Source organism: Balaenoptera borealis, assembly GCF_965194805.1.
Source record: "Balaenoptera borealis genome assembly, chromosome: 9".
Taxonomy (NCBI): domain Eukaryota; kingdom Metazoa; phylum Chordata; class Mammalia; order Artiodactyla; family Balaenopteridae; genus Balaenoptera; species Balaenoptera borealis.
The window spans coordinates 94,772,347-94,784,381 of record NC_138873.1 but is presented as its reverse complement, the minus strand read 5'-3'; positions in this window follow the sequence as shown (position 1 = coordinate 94,784,381).

Here is a 12,035-nt window from a genome sequence, read left to right as displayed (position 1 = left end):
ATGTCTCAATCAGCTGTGGGTCTAGATATGGTCAATCCAGGTGGCATCACAGCCCCTGAACAAATTTTGTAAGAATTTCTCTCTCTTTCACTGTCTTTGTTTCACGGGTTTTGAAAAGTAATTGATTTTTATAATGGGGTTTGGCTGCTTTTCACTGCTGTGTTTATGCCGCTTTACACCCACTTGACTCACTTACAGAGAGATATCAATACATAGGTTTGAAGATTCTTACTAGTCAGATATATTCTTGGGCGGTGAATAGGGGGTGTTGAGTCCAGTTCACTGAGCAAGGAGTAGGTCTTGTCTATTACATATTGGGTTTCTGGAACGATATCTGAGCTAAATTGAAACCCTTGTTTTATGCATCACCCCACCTCACCTTTCCCGTTAAGCAGCCATAGTGTGTTTTCTAAACGTGTGACTCTGTTCTGTTTTGTAATTCAGTTCAAGGGTAGCGGTTTTTACATTCCCTCTATAAGTGATATCTTATGATAAGTGTCTTTTTCTGTGTGATTTATTTCACTTAGAATCGTCATACCTAAATCCACTCATCATGCTGCTACTAGCCTTATGACATTGATTTCATGGCTGAGTCATATTCCATTGTACATAAGGACCACAACTTCTTTATCCATTCTTCTCTTTCCTCGCATATTTAAGGTGTAACGAAGTGGAGGTTCTTGTCAACAGAGTAGCCCAAAACTTTGGGGTGCCTGTGTCTTGCTGATTTTTAGTTTTCCCAATTTATACGCCCATGAGTGGAAGTGCCCAAGCTCTCTAAGCTGAGTTTTTTAGATGTTTCAGGACACACCGTACACTTCTCCAGAGTGGCTGTTGGCAATTTACGTCCCGCCCATCAGCTTAGCAAGGCTCCCATTTCTCCATGGCCTGTCCTGCATTTCTGGTTTTGACACTTTATTCAGCATGGGCCTTTTGACCGATGGGAAGCGAGACTTCTTTGTAGCGCTGATTTGCCTTTCCAGGTTGCTTGGTTGGCCAAAAAGGGCGTATGCGTTTTTTCCTGAATATATTCAGGAAAAAACGCATACGCCCTTTTTGGCCAAGGGCATCATTGTCGAGGTTTTGCCGCTTTTCCTGTGCTTTAAAGGCGATTCGAATCTACCTCCTGAAATCTGTTTCCTGCAATTCTGCCTTGCTTTCAAATCCTCTTCGTTGCCTTCCCTCAATATATTTGTGGACGAGAGTTATCATTTCTAAGTCTGCAGGTTTGTGAATTGCAGTGCCCCTGAGCTCCATTCTTCAACTCGCTTTCTTGGGAGCTGGCCACAAAAGCGCAGGATTGCTTCAGGCCGTATTCTGGTTCCTGGCCGCAGGCTGAGCCTGTGGTTAATTCTTCTTCCTGATGGGAAAACAGAGTGACCTGTGCCTGTCCCAACACCTAGAGCTAGTCTCTCGTTGGTTCCCCCTCTTCCCGTTCATCCTCAGGACAAATTGCAACCTGTACGGAACAGGAGGATAAAGGTGCTGATTCTCCAAGGAGAGAGATTACTAGTAAAGCGGCTGGAATGGCGAACCGGAGCACAAGGAGATGAGAAATGAGGTGCGTTTTAGAAACCTTTCCCCATCACACGGTGTGCCATCTTCGGGGTTTCTCATGCATGTTTTCGATGTAGGACGATGCCCTTGAACCTGGAGATTTGGGACCCATGGGATGGGTACCACGCCGTATTAATTTAAAGGGTCTGCGTTAGCTCACCCAACCTCACCAAACCTCTCAGCCCCAAGAGTGTCCACCCATATGTCTCAATCAGCTGTGGGTCTAGATATGGTCAATCCAGGTGGCATCACAGCCCCTGAACAAATTTTGTAAGAATTTCTCTCTCTTTCACTGTCTTTGTTTCACGGGTTTTGAAAAGTAATTGATTTTTATAATGGGGTTTGGCTGCTTTTCACTGCTGTGTTTATGCCGCTTTACACCCACTTGACTCACTTACAGAGAGATATCAATACATAGGTTTGAAGATTCTTACTAGTCAGATATATTCTTGGGCGGTGAATAGGGGGTGTTGAGTCCAGTTCACTGAGCAAGGAGTAGGTCTTGTCTATTACATATTGGGTTTCTGGAACGATATCTGAGCTAAATTGAAACCCTTGTTTTATGCATCACCCCACCTCACCTTTCCCGTTAAGCAGCCATAGTGTGTTTTCTAAACGTGTGACTCTGTTCTGTTTTGTAATTCAGTTCAAGGGTAGCGGTTTTTACATTCCCTCTATAAGTGATATCTTATGATAAGTGTCTTTTTCTGTGTGATTTATTTCACTTAGAATCGTCATACCTAAATCCACTCATCATGCTGCTACTAGCCTTATGACATTGATTTCATGGCTGAGTCATATTCCATTGTACATAAGGACCACAACTTCTTTATCCATTCTTCTCTTTCCTCGCATATTTAAGGTGTAACGAAGTGGAGGTTCTTGTCAACAGAGTAGCCCAAAACTTTGGGGTGCCTGTGTCTTGCTGATTTTTAGTTTTCCCAATTTATACGCCCATGAGTGGAAGTGCCCAAGCTCTCTAAGCTGAGTTTTTTAGATGTTTCAGGACACACCGTACACTTCTCCAGAGTGGCTGTTGGCAATTTACGTCCCGTCCATCAGCGTAGCAAGGCTCCCATTTCTCCGTGGCCTGTCCTGCATTTCTGGTTTTGACCCTTTATTCAGCATGGCCCTTTTGACCGATGGGAAGCGAGACTTCTTTGTAGCGCTGATTTGCCTTTCCAGGTTGCTTGGTTGGCCAAAAAGGGCGTATGCGTTTTTTCCTGAATATATTCAGGAAAAAACGCATACGCCCTTTTTGGCCAAGGGCATCATTGTCGAGGTTTTGCCGCTTTTCCTGTGCTTTAAAGGCGATTCGAATCTACCTCCTGAAATCTGTTTCCTGCAATTCTGCCTTGCTTTCAAATCCTCTTCGTTGCCTTCCCTCAATATATTTGTGGACGAGAGTTATCATTTCTAAGTCTGCAGGTTTGTGAATTGCAGTGCCCCTGAGCTCCATTCTTCAACTCGCTTTCTTGGGAGCTGGCCGCAAAAGCGCAGGATTGCTTCAGGCCGTATTCTGGTTCCTGGTGGCAGGCTGAGCCTGTGGTTAATTCTTCTTCCTGATGGGAAAACAGAGTGACCTGTGCCTGTCCCAACACCTAGAGCTAGTCTCTCATTGGTTCCCCCTCTTCCCGTTCATCCTCAGGACAAATTGCAACCTGTACGGAACAGGAGGATAAAGGTGCTGATTCTCCAAGGAGAGAGATTGCTAGTAAAGCGGCTGGAATGGCGAACCGGAGCACAAGGAGATGAGAAATGAGGTGCGTTTTAGAAACCTTTCCCCATCACACGGTGTGCCATCTTCGGGGTTTCTCATGCATGTTTTCAATGTAGGACGATGCCCTTGAACCTGGAGATTTGGGACCCATGGGATGGGTACCACGCCGTATTAATTTAAAGGGTCTGCGTTAGCTCACCCAACCTCACCAAACCTCTCAGCCCCAAGAGTGTCCACCCATATGTCTCAAACAGCTGTGGGTTTAGATATGGTCAATCCAGGTGGCATCACAGCCCCTGAACGAATTTTGTAAGAATTTCTCTCTCTTTCACTGTCTTTGTTTCACGGGTTTTGAAAAGTAATTGATTTTTATAATGGGGTTTAGCTGCTTTTCACTGCTGTGTTTATGCCGCTTTATACCCACTTGACTCACTTACAGAGAGATATCAATACATAGGTTTGAAGATTCTTACTAGTCAGATATAATCTTGGGCGGTGAATAGGGGGTGTTGAGTCCAGTTCACTGAGCAAGGAGTAGGTCTTGTCTATTACATATTGGGTTTATGAAACGGTATCTGAGCTAATTTGAAACCCTTGATTTATGCATCACCCCACCTCACCTTTCCCGTTAAGCAGCCATAGTGTGTTTTCTAAACGTGTGACTCTGTTCTGTTTTGTAATTCAGTTCAAGGGTAGCGGTTTTTACATTCCCTCTATAAGTGATATCTTATGATAAGTGTCTTTTTCTGTGTGATTTATTTCACTTAGAATCGTCATACCTAAATCCACTCATCATGCTGCTACTAGCCTTATGACATTGATTTCATGGCTGAGTCATATTCCATTTTACATAAGGACCACAACTTCTTTATCCATTCTTCTCTTTCCTCGCATATTTAAGGTGTAACGAAGTGGAGGTTCTTGTCAACAGAGTAGCCCAAAACTTTGGGGTGCCTGTGTCTTGCTGATTTTTAGTTTTCCCAATTTATACGCCCATGAGTGGAAGTGCCCAAGCTCTCTAAGCTGAGTTTTTTAGATGTTTCAGGACACACCGTACACTTCTCCAGAGTGGCTGTTGGCAATTTACGTCCCGCCCATCAGCTTAGCAAGGCTCCCATTTCTCCATGGCCTGTCCTGCATTTCTGGTTTTGACACTTTCTTCAGCATGGGCCTTTTGACCGATGGGAAGCGAGACTTCTTTGTAGCGCTGATTTGCCTTTCCAGGTTGCTTGGTTGGCCAAAAAGGGCGTATGCGTTTTTTCCTGAATATATTCAGGAAAAAACGCATACGCCCTTTTTGGCCAAGGGCATCATTGTCGAGGTTTTGCCGCTTTTCCTGTGCTTTAAAGGCGATTCGAATCTGCCTCCTGAAATCTGTTTCCTGCAATTCTGCCTTGCTTTCAAATCCTCTTCGTTGCCTTCCCTCAATATATTTGTGGACGAGAGTTATCATTTCTAAGTCTGCAGGTTTGTGAATTGCAGTGCCCCTGAGCTCCATTCTTCAACTCGCTTTCTTGGGAGCTGGCCACAAAAGCGCAGGATTGCTTCAGGCCGTATTCTGGTTCCTGGCCGCAGGCTGAGCCTGTGGTTAATTCTTCTTCCTGATGGGAAAACAGAGTGACCTGTGCCTGTCCCAACACCTAGAGCTAGTCTCTCGTTGGTTCCCCCTCTTCCCGTTCATCCTCAGGACAAATTGCAACCTGTACGGAACAGGAGGATAAAGGTGCTGATTCTCCAAGGAGAGAGATTACTAGTAAAGCGGCTGGAATGGCGAACCGGAGCACAAGGAGATGAGAAATGAGGTGCGTTTTAGAAACCTTTCCCCATCACACGGTGTGCCATCTTCGGGGTTTCTCATGCATGTTTTCGATGTAGGACGATGCCCTTGAACCTGGAGATTTGGGACCCATGGGATGGGTACCACGCCGTATTAATTTAAAGGGTCTGCGTTAGCTCACCCAACCTCACCAAACCTCTCAGCCCCAAGAGTGTCCACCCATATGTCTCAATCAGCTGTGGGTCTAGATATGGTCAATCCAGGTGGCATCACAGCCCCTGAACAAATTTTGTAAGAATTTCTCTCTCTTTCACTGTCTTTGTTTCACGGGTTTTGAAAAGTAATTGATTTTTATAATGGGGTTTGGCTGCTTTTCACTGCTGTGTTTATGCCGCTTTACACCCACTTGACTCACTTACAGAGAGATATCAATACATAGGTTTGAAGATTCTTACTAGTCAGATATATTCTTGGGCGGTGAATAGGGGGTGTTGAGTCCAGTTCACTGAGCAAGGAGTAGGTCTTGTCTATTACATATTGGGTTTCTGGAACGATATCTGAGCTAAATTGAAACCCTTGTTTTATGCATCACCCCACCTCACCTTTCCCGTTAAGCAGCCATAGTGTGTTTTCTAAACGTGTGACTCTGTTCTGTTTTGTAATTCAGTTCAAGGGTAGCGGTTTTTACATTCCCTCTATAAGTGATATCTTATGATAAGTGTCTTTTTCTGTGTGATTTATTTCACTTAGAATCGTCATACCTAAATCCACTCATCATGCTGCTACTAGCCTTATGACATTGATTTCATGGCTGAGTCATATTCCATTGTACATAAGGACCACAACTTCTTTATCCATTCTTCTCTTTCCTCGCATATTTAAGGTGTAACGAAGTGGAGGTTCTTGTCAACAGAGTAGCCCAAAACTTTGGGGTGCCTGTGTCTTGCTGATTTTTAGTTTTCCCAATTTATACGCCCATGAGTGGAAGTGCCCAAGCTCTCTAAGCTGAGTTTTTTAGATGTTTCAGGACACACCGTACACTTCTCCAGAGTGGCTGTTGGCAATTTACGTCCCGCCCATCAGCTTAGCAAGGCTCCCATTTCTCCATGGCCTGTCCTGCATTTCTGGTTTTGACACTTTATTCAGCATGGGCCTTTTGACCGATGGGAAGCGAGACTTCTTTGTAGCGCTGATTTGCCTTTCCAGGTTGCTTGGTTGGCCAAAAAGGGCGTATGCGTTTTTTCCTGAATATATTCAGGAAAAAACGCATACGCCCTTTTTGGCCAAGGGCATCATTGTCGAGGTTTTGCCGCTTTTCCTGTGCTTTAAAGGCGATTCGAATCTACCTCCTGAAATCTGTTTCCTGCAATTCTGCCTTGCTTTCAAATCCTCTTCGTTGCCTTCCCTCAATATATTTGTGGACGAGAGTTATCATTTCTAAGTCTGCAGGTTTGTGAATTGCAGTGCCCCTGAGCTCCATTCTTCAACTCGCTTTCTTGGGAGCTGGCCACAAAAGCGCAGGATTGCTTCAGGCCGTATTCTGGTTCCTGGCCGCAGGCTGAGCCTGTGGTTAATTCTTCTTCCTGATGGGAAAACAGAGTGACCTGTGCCTGTCCCAACACCTAGAGCTAGTCTCTCGTTGGTTCCCCCTCTTCCCGTTCATCCTCAGGACAAATTGCAACCTGTACGGAACAGGAGGATAAAGGTGCTGATTCTCCAAGGAGAGAGATTACTAGTAAAGCGGCTGGAATGGCGAACCGGAGCACAAGGAGATGAGAAATGAGGTGCGTTTTAGAAACCTTTCCCCATCACACGGTGTGCCATCTTCGGGGTTTCTCATGCATGTTTTCGATGTAGGACGATGCCCTTGAACCTGGAGATTTGGGACCCATGGGATGGGTACCACGCCGTATTAATTTAAAGGGTCTGCGTTAGCTCACCCAACCTCACCAAACCTCTCAGCCCCAAGAGTGTCCACCCATATGTCTCAATCAGCTGTGGGTCTAGATATGGTCAATCCAGGTGGCATCACAGCCCCTGAACAAATTTTGTAAGAATTTCTCTCTCTTTCACTGTCTTTGTTTCACGGGTTTTGAAAAGTAATTGATTTTTATAATGGGGTTTGGCTGCTTTTCACTGCTGTGTTTATGCCGCTTTACACCCACTTGACTCACTTACAGAGAGATATCAATACATAGGTTTGAAGATTCTTACTAGTCAGATATATTCTTGGGCGGTGAATAGGGGGTGTTGAGTCCAGTTCACTGAGCAAGGAGTAGGTCTTGTCTATTACATATTGGGTTTCTGGAACGATATCTGAGCTAAATTGAAACCCTTGTTTTATGCATCACCCCACCTCACCTTTCCCGTTAAGCAGCCATAGTGTGTTTTCTAAACGTGTGACTCTGTTCTGTTTTGTAATTCAGTTCAAGGGTAGCGGTTTTTACATTCCCTCTATAAGTGATATCTTATGATAAGTGTCTTTTTCTGTGTGATTTATTTCACTTAGAATCGTCATACCTAAATCCACTCATCATGCTGCTACTAGCCTTATGACATTGATTTCATGGCTGAGTCATATTCCATTGTACATAAGGACCACAACTTCTTTATCCATTCTTCTCTTTCCTCGCATATTTAAGGTGTAACGAAGTGGAGGTTCTTGTCAACAGAGTAGCCCAAAACTTTGGGGTGCCTGTGTCTTGCTGATTTTTAGTTTTCCCAATTTATACGCCCATGAGTGGAAGTGCCCAAGCTCTCTAAGCTGAGTTTTTTAGATGTTTCAGGACACACCGTACACTTCTCCAGAGTGGCTGTTGGCAATTTACGTCCCGTCCATCAGCGTAGCAAGGCTCCCATTTCTCCGTGGCCTGTCCTGCATTTCTGGTTTTGACCCTTTATTCAGCATGGCCCTTTTGACCGATGGGAAGCGAGACTTCTTTGTAGCGCTGATTTGCCTTTCCAGGTTGCTTGGTTGGCCAAAAAGGGCGTATGCGTTTTTTCCTGAATATATTCAGGAAAAAACGCATACGCCCTTTTTGGCCAAGGGCATCATTGTCGAGGTTTTGCCGCTTTTCCTGTGCTTTAAAGGCGATTCGAATCTACCTCCTGAAATCTGTTTCCTGCAATTCTGCCTTGCTTTCAAATCCTCTTCGTTGCCTTCCCTCAATATATTTGTGGACGAGAGTTATCATTTCTAAGTCTGCAGGTTTGTGAATTGCAGTGCCCCTGAGCTCCATTCTTCAACTCGCTTTCTTGGGAGCTGGCCGCAAAAGCGCAGGATTGCTTCAGGCCGTATTCTGGTTCCTGGTGGCAGGCTGAGCCTGTGGTTAATTCTTCTTCCTGATGGGAAAACAGAGTGACCTGTGCCTGTCCCAACACCTAGAGCTAGTCTCTCATTGGTTCCCCCTCTTCCCGTTCATCCTCAGGACAAATTGCAACCTGTACGGAACAGGAGGATAAAGGTGCTGATTCTCCAAGGAGAGAGATTGCTAGTAAAGCGGCTGGAATGGCGAACCGGAGCACAAGGAGATGAGAAATGAGGTGCGTTTTAGAAACCTTTCCCCATCACACGGTGTGCCATCTTCGGGGTTTCTCATGCATGTTTTCAATGTAGGACGATGCCCTTGAACCTGGAGATTTGGGACCCATGGGATGGGTACCACGCCGTATTAATTTAAAGGGTCTGCGTTAGCTCACCCAACCTCACCAAACCTCTCAGCCCCAAGAGTGTCCACCCATATGTCTCAAACAGCTGTGGGTTTAGATATGGTCAATCCAGGTGGCATCACAGCCCCTGAACGAATTTTGTAAGAATTTCTCTCTCTTTCACTGTCTTTGTTTCACGGGTTTTGAAAAGTAATTGATTTTTATAATGGGGTTTAGCTGCTTTTCACTGCTGTGTTTATGCCGCTTTATACCCACTTGACTCACTTACAGAGAGATATCAATACATAGGTTTGAAGATTCTTACTAGTCAGATATAATCTTGGGCGGTGAATAGGGGGTGTTGAGTCCAGTTCACTGAGCAAGGAGTAGGTCTTGTCTATTACATATTGGGTTTATGAAACGGTATCTGAGCTAATTTGAAACCCTTGATTTATGCATCACCCCACCTCACCTTTCCCGTTAAGCAGCCATAGTGTGTTTTCTAAACGTGTGACTCTGTTCTGTTTTGTAATTCAGTTCAAGGGTAGCGGTTTTTACATTCCCTCTATAAGTGATATCTTATGATAAGTGTCTTTTTCTGTGTGATTTATTTCACTTAGAATCGTCATACCTAAATCCACTCATCATGCTGCTACTAGCCTTATGACATTGATTTCATGGCTGAGTCATATTCCATTTTACATAAGGACCACAACTTCTTTATCCATTCTTCTCTTTCCTCGCATATTTAAGGTGTAACGAAGTGGAGGTTCTTGTCAACAGAGTAGCCCAAAACTTTGGGGTGCCTGTGTCTTGCTGATTTTTAGTTTTCCCAATTTATACGCCCATGAGTGGAAGTGCCCAAGCTCTCTAAGCTGAGTTTTTTAGATGTTTCAGGACACACCGTACACTTCTCCAGAGTGGCTGTTGGCAATTTACGTCCCGCCCATCAGCTTAGCAAGGCTCCCATTTCTCCATGGCCTGTCCTGCATTTCTGGTTTTGACACTTTCTTCAGCATGGGCCTTTTGACCGATGGGAAGCGAGACTTCTTTGTAGCGCTGATTTGCCTTTCCAGGTTGCTTGGTTGGCCAAAAAGGGCGTATGCGTTTTTTCCTGAATATATTCAGGAAAAAACGCATACGCCCTTTTTGGCCAAGGGCATCATTGTCGAGGTTTTGCCGCTTTTCCTGTGCTTTAAAGGCGATTCGAATCTACCTCCTGAAATCTGTTTCCTGCAATTCTGCCTTGCTTTCAAATCCTCTTCGTTGCCTTCCCTCAATATATTTGTGGACGAGAGTTATCATTTCTAAGTCTGCAGGTTTGTGAATTGCAGTGCCCCTGAGCTCCATTCTTCAACTCGCTTTCTTGGGAGCTGGCCACAAAAGCGCAGGATTGCTTCAGGCCGTATTCTGGTTCCTGGCCGCAGGCTGAGCCTGTGGTTAATTCTTCTTCCTGATGGGAAAACAGAGTGACCTGTGCCTGTCCCAACACCTAGAGCTAGTCTCTCGTTGGTTCCCCCTCTTCCCGTTCATCCTCAGGACAAATTGCAACCTGTACGGAACAGGAGGATAAAGGTGCTGATTCTCCAAGGAGAGAGATTACTAGTAAAGCGGCTGGAATGGCGAACCGGAGCACAAGGAGATGAGAAATGAGGTGCGTTTTAGAAACCTTTCCCCATCACACGGTGTGCCATCTTCGGGGTTTCTCATGCATGTTTTCGATGTAGGACGATGCCCTTGAACCTGGAGATTTGGGACCCATGGGATGGGTACCATGCCGTATTAATTTAAAGGGTCTGCGTTAGCTCACCCAACCTCACCAAACCTCTCAGCCCCAAGAGTGTCCACCCATATGTCTCAATCAGCTGTGGGTCTAGATATGGTCAATCCAGGTGGCATCACAGCCCCTGAACAAATTTTGTAAGAATTTCTCTCTCTTTCACTGTCTTTGTTTCACGGGTTTTGAAAAGTAATTGATTTTTATAATGGGGTTTGGCTGCTTTTCACTGCTGTGTTTATGCCGCTTTACACCCACTTGACTCACTTACAGAGAGATATCAATACATAGGTTTGAAGATTCTTACTAGTCAGATATATTCTTGGGCGGTGAATAGGGGGTGTTGAGTCCAGTTCACTGAGCAAGGAGTAGGTCTTGTCTATTACATATTGGGTTTCTGGAACGATATCTGAGCTAAATTGAAACCCTTGTTTTATGCATCACCCCACCTCACCTTTCCCGTTAAGCAGCCATAGTGTGTTTTCTAAACGTGTGACTCTGTTCTGTTTTGTAATTCAGTTCAAGGGTAGCGGTTTTTACATTCCCTCTATAAGTGATATCTTATGATAAGTGTCTTTTTCTGTGTGATTTATTTCACTTAGAATCGTCATACCTAAATCCACTCATCATGCTGCTACTAGCCTTATGACATTGATTTCATGGCTGAGTCATATTCCATTGTACATAAGGACCACAACTTCTTTATCCATTCTTCTCTTTCCTCGCATATTTAAGGTGTAACGAAGTGGAGGTTCTTGTCAACAGAGTAGCCCAAAACTTTGGGGTGCCTGTGTCTTGCTGATTTTTAGTTTTCCCAATTTATACGCCCATGAGTGGAAGTGCCCAAGCTCTCTAAGCTGAGTTTTTTAGATGTTTCAGGACACACCGTACACTTCTCCAGAGTGGCTGTTGGCAATTTACGTCCCGTCCATCAGCGTAGCAAGGCTCCCATTTCTCCGTGGCCTGTCCTGCATTTCTGGTTTTGACCCTTTATTCAGCATGGCCCTTTTGACCGATGGGAAGCGAGACTTCTTTGTAGCGCTGATTTGCCTTTCCAGGTTGCTTGGTTGGCCAAAAAGGGCGTATGCGTTTTTTCCTGAATATATTCAGGAAAAAACGCATACGCCCTTTTTGGCCAAGGGCATCATTGTCGAGGTTTTGCCGCTTTTCCTGTGCTTTAAAGGCGATTCGAATCTACCTCCTGAAATCTGTTTCCTGCAATTCTGCCTTGCTTTCAAATCCTCTTCGTTGCCTTCCCTCAATATATTTGTGGACGAGAGTTATCATTTCTAAGTCTGCAGGTTTGTGAATTGCAGTGCCCCTGAGCTCCATTCTTCAACTCGCTTTCTTGGGAGCTGGCCGCAAAAGCGCAGGATTGCTTCAGGCCGTATTCTGGTTCCTGGTGGCAGGCTGAGCCTGTGGTTAATTCTTCTTCCTGATGGGAAAACAGAGTGACCTGTGCCTGTCCCAACACCTAGAGCTAGTCTCTCATTGGTTCCCCCTCTTCCCGTTCATCCTCAGGACAAATTGCAACCTGTACGGAACAGGAGGATAAA